An 8,632-nucleotide genomic window follows, 5' to 3' on the forward strand; every position below is an offset into this window, starting at 1 on the left:
ACTACAACACCGTGGCCTGCAGCACCACCCCCGCTGCGTCCTTTGTGACCAGAAACTAGAGACGATGCAACACCTTCTCGTCACATGCCCCTTCTCGAGGCAGGTATGGCACGACCTTGCCTGGCTAAGGATGACGTGCAGACCACCTGACTAGGACGCTTCCATCTCCGAATGGTGGCTTGCTGCCAATGCACTAACCCCCAAGCCACTCCGCAAGGGACTGGCATCCGCAACGCTCTTGACGGGATGGATGATCTGGAAACAACGAAACGCATGTGTCTTCGAAGGGGATCAACCATCAGCGCACCTGCTAATAGAGAGAATTAAAGCAAAGGCTACCTTATGGGTTCGGCCGGGGCTTTAAGCCTCCGATTGGTGATCCCTAGCACCTGGGATGTCCACTAAGATCATTGTAAAATAAACTTCCAACCACCTCCTAGGAGGCGTGTAACCTGTTCCCCCACTTTTCAATGAAAAGAAACGCAAAGTCTTTGCGTTGTCTCGAGAGAAAAAATCGGTCTCATGCATATTTTTTATTATGTTACCACACAAGAAAACTTTGCTTCCATCCCATACAAAAGTGTTTTCATCACAAAAATAATTTGCTTCTAACCAAACATAAGTTTGTTTCCGCGCTCCATACACCATCTTCATGTGCCACAAACATGCTTCCTTCGATACAATGTTTTTCAGTTCATATGGTAAGTTTCCTATAGACTACAGACTTGCTTCCCTACATCTAGCATGAGATCTGGGGTCCGATCCAAGTGTCATGACGCTCCTTATAAAATGTGCCGTTCGCTTCAGCATAACTCTTCGTCGATCTGGTTCATTATTTCTGGTGAACTGAAAACATATAAATTGTAGTACACTGGCAATTATGAAAAATATGTAAGTAATCTATATGAAAGCAAAATATGTAGACCAAAGAAACAAATGTCATATCATATGGTGAGTGTGTCATATTACATCAGTGATAATAATGTGAACATTTTTTATAAAAGAAGCAAGGGACCTCGAAGAAGCATATGTTTTATAACTTAGAAACTCCGCAGCATGTAAGACACATCTAAATAGTGCTATCCCAACATAACTCATCTCAACTGGAAGCATACTTAAATATCAACTATAAACCCGTCAGCTGATACCTAAACATACGCTGGTATGTTTGGAAGAATGAAAGTAAATAAAAAAAGGTTAGTAATGGAAACATGCCGGAGATGATTCGCATGCAGACAATCATGGCTAGATAGTACTTTAAATAATTATTCAAAAGCATGGAAAGACAAATTGACAAACTTCGAATCATTGCTAGCAAGAATTTGAAAAATGGTAAATCTACCTATTCGAAATAACTATGGGAAATATAAGAAGCATGAACTAGTATTGCCTGATGCAATATTAACCACAAGTAAGAAGCACGGATGGTATTGGTCAACCCAAATTTCAGTTATAGTTGAAGCAAAGAAAATAGACCACAAAAATTGTGCTACCACTTACGAGAAGTCATTAAATTCACAAATTGGAAAGCTTGCCACAAGGATTGGGATGTGCAGCCAGGCTACTCAAGACAAAGCCCCAGGTTGCAGGCAGACCAAGGGCCGTGTCGTGTGGAGCAGTGCGGGGGATCCATCTGGGTGTCGTTGTCAGAGATGAAAATAGCATGAAGGAAGGACAACGACAATGTATATTTTATAACAGTGCTGGCAGAAATAGAAGAATGAATAATCAAAGAATAGGATGGGACTATGGAAGCAAATTACATATAAGAAAAAAAGATATGTAATATAATATAGAAGCATTGCATGTTTCAATTGGAATAACACTGGTATTAGCAACTATGGAAGAAAATTACATATTTGTAGTTCCAGTTGCCGATTGGATTGAAATATGCTATATGAAAGATACCTACAAGATAAATTATACACATGGGTTCAAATTGAAGCATAGAACAATGGATATTGAAGCAAAATTAAAATTATTTGGCCACCAAGGGATGGATGTTTTGACTCATCAACATATAGATTGATATGATTATTATATCTTGGTGTTTGGAAGCCAAAAAATTAGAGTCCAGAAGAATTTGTATAGCATTACAAATGCTACAGAACTACGAAGCATGGAGATTTTTAGTTTGAAACAGATATATACATAGATGGAAGCATGCGAATATGAAATCATGTCAAAACTCATATTACCGCAAATATTGGGAATTGAATCAGGTTATTGTGATTTGCACAAGAAATTAACAAAAAATCCTAGATGACATGATGATCCATTATGCTTCAGATATAACATAGAGACACTCAAACAAATTTCATCGAAGCAAGCATTGCATCAAAGCTAACGCAAATCAGAACAGGAGATCAAATCTGAGTCAAAGATGTGATTAATCAACCCTAGTTCGGGTGAATACATACTAGTGGGACGATGCCTGGGACGCGCGTGCAGCTTGTTTCCTGAGCCAAAATGCCACACCAGCATGGTGGGAGGGATGGTGATGGGGTAAGGTCTGGCGGGGGAATGGGGCGGCGAAGGAGGCATGGTCGACCGAAGGTGAGAGCAGGGACCGATGGAGCAGATGGGGATGGGAAGCTACATCGGTAATATGGAGCAGTTGTAGCTGTCGCGAGAATTTGGTGCTGAGCTGGCGACGGAGGTAGCCGTCGTGGTAGCACCCCTAGTTCACACGTGGGACGTGAGATTTAAGGAAAAGCCTTCAATTCAGCCGGCTGATTTTAGCGCTGGCGTCCGCCGCGCGCTACACCGTCCGATCGGCCGAGCACTGAGCTGTCTGATCAGCCGAGCGTAATACGTATACCACGGCGCCAAAGCTGCGAGGTCTGTCTGGCTTGTCATATGAGTGGTCCCTTAGGCCTATGGGCAGTTGTTTGTTTTCACACGTTTCTTTACTGCCAACGCGCGGATGCTAAGCTTATGCATCAGGTAGCACAGTAGCTTTTAGCTTACGAGACCATTCCAAAGAGTCCACACTAGTACTTAAAAAAAATGTTGCCATGTTGTTGCAATCCAGCGCCTCGGCAACTCAGTCGCGCGTTGCAACAAAGATGGGGCGCCGCTTCAAATCGGCCCGCATGTCGTTACAAGGACCGGGCGTCGCTGCTACAAAACTGCCACATATGACCCAACAAGGATACACTGCACTGGAAGGGATGGCCACCATCCGCAATGATAAGATGTAAATAACCATCCGGTGTTGCAAGCCATCGCCGGGGCATCGACGACTGTCGGTGTCATTTCTCTCCCCAAGCTTGTTGCCCGACATCTCCCTCATTCTCCATCCTCCGCAAGCTTTGCAAAATCATCTCCGTTGCAGCTTCACACGTCTACCGTATTGCGAAGCAGCTTTGCAATGCCATCTTTGTTGCAAAGGGGCTTTGCAACGTCATCCTTGTTACAAAGGGGCTTCACAACACGGATCATGTTGCAACCGAGAACATATTTTTTGAGTGCAACATGAATCATGTTGCAACCAGCGAGCACAACATGGCTCATGTTCCAAAAGAACTAAAATAATTGCAACAACATGGCTCGTGTTGCAACCCCGAGCGCAACACGCAATGCTGTGGGGGCATCAACAATGTTGTGAGCCGATGTTGGGAGGCACGTTGTCGTGTTGCAAAAGCGTCGTCGTATATGTCATACGAGCATTGATGTTGCGAGGCGTGTCATTGTGCTATGAGAGCATCTGCGTGTCGTGGGAGTGTCGCTGGTGTTGCGACGCGCGTCGTCATGCTATGAGGCGTGCTACAAGCAAGTGTAGTCGCGAGCCATGTCGTGTAGTGGGCATGGCCGGTGCCACAAGTAGGTGTTGCGGTAGCGTCACCGGTGTTGCGAGCCATGCTACGAGCGTCGAGAATGATGCTACATGACGGATGCTCGATGCTACAAATCTTGGCACCAATGTTTTTTTGTTGAGAAACTAGAATGTTGTGCTATTAAATCGCGGGAAGCAAGGTTGCCTATGTTGCCACAGTGCAAGTCTGGTTGTCCTAGTGTTTTTCCTATGACAAAAGACTCACCATTGTGCTACAAAACTGTGCGACGCCGCAAGGCCAGTCGGTACTGCTACTAGCCGAGCGCTCGACATAGCAAGTCGAAAGTGCAACGTTGTAAGTTGATCGACATTTTTTTGAAGCGAACCAATGTTATTGGAAGCCGAACACACAATGTTGCAAGATCGAACATTGTTGTTGCCTGCTACAAGCCGAGCGCTCGGCATACCAAGTCAAAAACGCGTGGGCGCCGCTGCCGCCGCCCGCCTCCACCATGAGTGTCGGCCATCACAGTACGCCCGAACTCAAGCTGCATCTGCCATCCCGAGGGAGCACTGGTGCCCGCGTCTACCGTGGGGAGCTGCGTCCACCATGACCCCACCGTCCCATGGGAGCACCCGCCTTTTGTTTCGGCCGATGTGGTCGCTGCTCGATGTCCGCAACAACGAGTTTCTGCAATAAGGTCTTTGTTGCAAAAAAAACAGTAACAAGATCTTTGTTGCCAAAAAAATTAAATTCCAGCGAGACCTATGTTGCAAAAAAATTAAATTGCAACAAGATCTTTGTTGCAAAAAAAATTGTAACAAGACATCCGTTGTAAAAATAATCTGCAACTTGACATAGGTTGTAAAAAATTCTGTAATATAACTTGCAACCCGACATGTGTTACAATGGTAGAAGATAATCCGTGGTCGGTTAACCCAGCAGATCGGACGACTCGCGAGGCAAAAGATCGGCCGACGCGTAGCAGCGTCCAAGTTGTATTGCAACAGCCGGTACGTTTTATTATAAAAATACAACCGAGTCACTTTATTCATATTCCAATCTCCCCACAAAATGTATAAAGCAACACCACGGGGCACGTGTGTGGTCTGCTGTGCCTGAAAAAATTGCTGAAAAATGTGAGCAGAGGAGCTTTGCGTAAGCTAGATAGGATTGTGGCAGTGATTCTACAGAAAAATGAATGTACAAGAAAGTGACGGAAGCAGCAGGTAACCATGCATAGCCGGCTGTGGAGGGCCCAGGTAAATCAGACCGCCTCGCGCGTCTACAAAACGGTAGCTGCCAGACGTCAGATCTTGTCGCATCGGACGGTGGCGAACCCGACTGATTTGCTCGTGAAATCAGCCGGATGACGCCTAGTGCTGCCCGAGATTTAATCGCTCGCCTGGACGTGGTGAGGTGGTTGGGATGGGTTAGCATGCGAGATTTACTCGGTAGATGCATACAATTGTGGGATCAATTGAGGGGATTGAAGATTTGCTTAGAATACAGACTGTGGGATTAAAAGTGGATCAACGACACTAGACTAGTGTGCCGAAACTTCCATATCAGACTTCCGATAAGAAGTGTTTTCCTTCTAGTAATACAAGTTACTTACTGCTAACATGGTATTAGAGCTTTAGGTTTTTTTCTCACATGTGCAATTTCGTGTTGTTCCGATCCAATGTCACGCTACCGGTTTCTCTTTCGGTCGCCGCCGCTGCCCACTTGCTTCCGTCTAGTTGCGCTGCTCCTTTGCCATTGTCAGGATGTTCTCAGTCGTCGCGTGTTCTTCCTCGACGCGTACTCTTCTGCCTCCTCTCTAGATCTTCCTTGACTCCGCCTGCACCTACGTGTGCTGCTCTGCTGCTCCCTAGTCTGCTAAAGCTTGCCTTTGATTTTGTCCGCCCGATTCCGTTCGCCACCCGCGCCTTCCAGTGGGAGGTCTGTTCGATTCGAGCCACCGCCGCCCCACTGCCAATATCGGCCACCGTCGCCCTGCCTGCCGATTCCCGCCACTGCCACTAGCCGTTCGCCGTACCTCCTGCCGGCTCTTCTTCCTGCCGTGGCCCTCGCCTAGCGTTGGTTGCCTCGAGCATGTCTACTTTCTCGCTCGGTCGATCCCATCGGGAGTTGACCTGAACGGTTCCTTAGCTCATGAGTAAAAAAAAAGAAAGAAAAAGTGAGTTGTAAAAAATACATTATGTTGTTATCGCGCATAGTCTCTCCTTGATGTCCGGTGATTTTTGATGATGTTCCCTCACCGATCCTGTCTCGCGCATGTGTGTTCCCTCACTACTTGGTGCATGTCCACCTGCTTCATTAGCTTTCGCGCGCGAGGGTTACCACTCTACGTCGAGACCTCTCGCGGTTTCCCCGCACGATGGTGACCACTCTACATCGACTACTCTTGTGGCTTCCATGCGCGACGGTGTCTGCTCTACGTCGACTTGCAACTGTCGGTCGATTCTTCACATGGCTTCCATGGGTGGTAGTGACTGCTCATCGACGGCGGGTGTTCCTACCCAGCCAATTCCGCTATATCCCTATCTGCGCGTTAGATTTTGGTAGTTGCGATTCCTGCTTGCTGCATGGGAGTCTTCACTAACAGGTTATGCAGGTTTTGTGAGTGCCTCTTCTGGCACTGATAAACCACCTTCTACACATTCAGGTACATTCCCATGGATTCTTGATACTGGAGCGTCTTTTCACATGACTTATGATTCTTCCACTTTGACCTCCGTTCGACCTGTTGAGTCTCATGTTCTCATTCTTACGGATGTTGGCACTCCCCTCCCTATAGCTAGTCGAGGCACTCTTAGCACTTCTTCATTTCATGTTCCCTCTCATGTTCTTTGACTTACCAAGGAACTCATATCTTGTGGTCAAATTGTTGATTCTAGTTGTAGGGTCATTCTCAACTTTGATTCTTGTTTTGTTCAGGATCGTCGCACATGGGCTCTGCTTGGTGACCTGACGGTCTCTTGGGGCTTGACTGGCTTCGTCTTCCCTCCGATGCCACCGCCGCCAGTCTCATAGCCCATGTTGCTGCATCTACCAGCTCTTTTCAGCGCTGACATCATTGTCTTGGCCGTTTATGTGGTTCTCATCTCTCATCTTTGGTTCATCACGGTGTTCTGGGGTCTGTCTTCCGTAACGCTTCATTGGATTGTCTTGGTTGTAGGCTTGGTAAGAAGATTCAACTACCCAATTGATGCGGAGCATCCGAGGGCCATCCCCATGGACCTACCTACATCTCCCCAAGTGCCTAGCGGACCAATGACACAAGCACGTGGAAGAGCTATCGAGACCGAGGTGACATCTCTCCTTTGTGATATTCCATATGACCCACGTGAGACATGGTTCCTACCTAAATCCGGAATGCTATGTTTGTTTAGGTATGGACAATACCCTCTCAGAGATGCTCGTGAACATGAACAAGTCCCCAAGTACACAAATGAAGAGGACTGACAAAAGGAACCGGAGGAAGCCTACAGGACCCGGACATCCGGCCCCTGAAGACCAGAGCCACCAGCAGCAGTCCAGCCACAAGCCAGCTCCAGGCCCCGGACATCCGACCCAAGCCTGGACATCCGACCCAGCCCTAGAAATCTGGCCCCTCATGTATAGAGAGCAACCGGAATTGACCCCCGCCAGCCTGGACATCCGAGCCAACATGAGCCGCCGGACATCCAGCCCCCCAGCCTGGACATCTGACCCATGTCTACGCACAATGAACAGCCCAAAGGCCCATGTGTCTCATCCATTCGCCCCCACTTGTACTAAGACTATAAATAGACCTCCCGCCTCTCCATCTAGGGTTAGCAATGTGATAGCTCATTTGAGATAGAGCTTTGCTCATCCACTTATCCCCTACTCCTTTGGAGACTGCGGCGTCCTCAAGGAGAAGATCCCCCACGTGGATTCAAGATCTCCTCACGGAGAAGATCCCCCTAGTGGATTCAAGACCTCTTTCCTCACGGATAGGGACGAACTAGCTACCGTGTATCCTCCCTTGTTGGCCTTGTATCTTGTGTTTTCCCCTTTGTGTATGTGGATTTTTATCACATATGTGATTGGATCTCATTGATTTGAGTGTTTTCCCTCTTTGGTGTTCATCGTGTTCTTTGGGAATTCCCCTCCAAATTGTGAAAGATCGGCCACTAGGGTTCCGCCTACATCATCTTGGTATCATGAGCCATGGTTAATGACGAATTCGGAGTCCCTACCCCCACTTTCTAGCCTAATTTTGCTTTGTTTTGTCCCAATTTCGAAAATCCCCACAAAAATAGCTTACCAATTTTTTTGTCATTTGTTGGTGTGATGATGTTCTGTTTGATTTGATCCATGGATTTGTAGTGTTACTAGTTGTTCTAGCTTCCCTCCACTTTTCCCCAATTGCCATCCACGAAATTCCATGAATTTTTCCCCTGAATTTTCTTTTTCCCACCTAGTTCATTGAGTTCGTCCACGGATTTGGCGCCCCGGGCATCCGGCCCGTGGCCCTCGGACATCCGGCCCGACGTCCGGACATCCGACGCCTGGCGGCAGCATACGTCTCCACCACCACCATTTTCCCTGAATTCGCCAATTTTGACCAGAGTTTCCACCATTACTTCCACATACCACCACCGCTTTCCCTTGCTATTGCATTGTTAACCCCGAGCCCATTTTGCATCACTTTCCTATCGAGACTAGCCATTTGAGTATTGTAGGGCAACGTTACTTGTGCACATTAGTGATCATCGATCCACACCTTCCTTTGTTTATATCATCTTCGTATGACTGCATACATCATCGTATCATATCTTGTGTAATCAATTGTTCCCGCATATACATCACTGCTACCTTGG

The 8,632-nt window shown here is 47.1% G+C and overlaps 1 long non-coding RNA gene across 2 annotated transcripts; it reads right to left on the reverse strand.

The window, feature by feature from the left end:
* Window positions 1-514: 514 nt before the first annotated feature.
* On the reverse strand, window positions 515-2,663 carry LOC109732040 (uncharacterized). 2 transcript variants are annotated; one of them, XR_005769841.3, is made up of 2 exons: window positions 2,421-2,663; window positions 515-1,633 (listed from the first exon to the last, which is right to left on the reverse strand). It is a non-coding gene; the product is annotated as an uncharacterized lncRNA (long non-coding RNA). The 2 variants fall into 2 exon arrangements; XR_005769839.3 differs by having other exon boundaries at window positions 515-1,908.
* Window positions 2,664-8,632: the final 5,969 nt, after the last annotated feature.

This window comes from Aegilops tauschii, chromosome 1 (assembly GCF_002575655.3).
Source record: "Aegilops tauschii subsp. strangulata cultivar AL8/78 chromosome 1, Aet v6.0, whole genome shotgun sequence".
Taxonomy (NCBI): Eukaryota; Viridiplantae; Streptophyta; class Magnoliopsida; order Poales; family Poaceae; genus Aegilops; species Aegilops tauschii.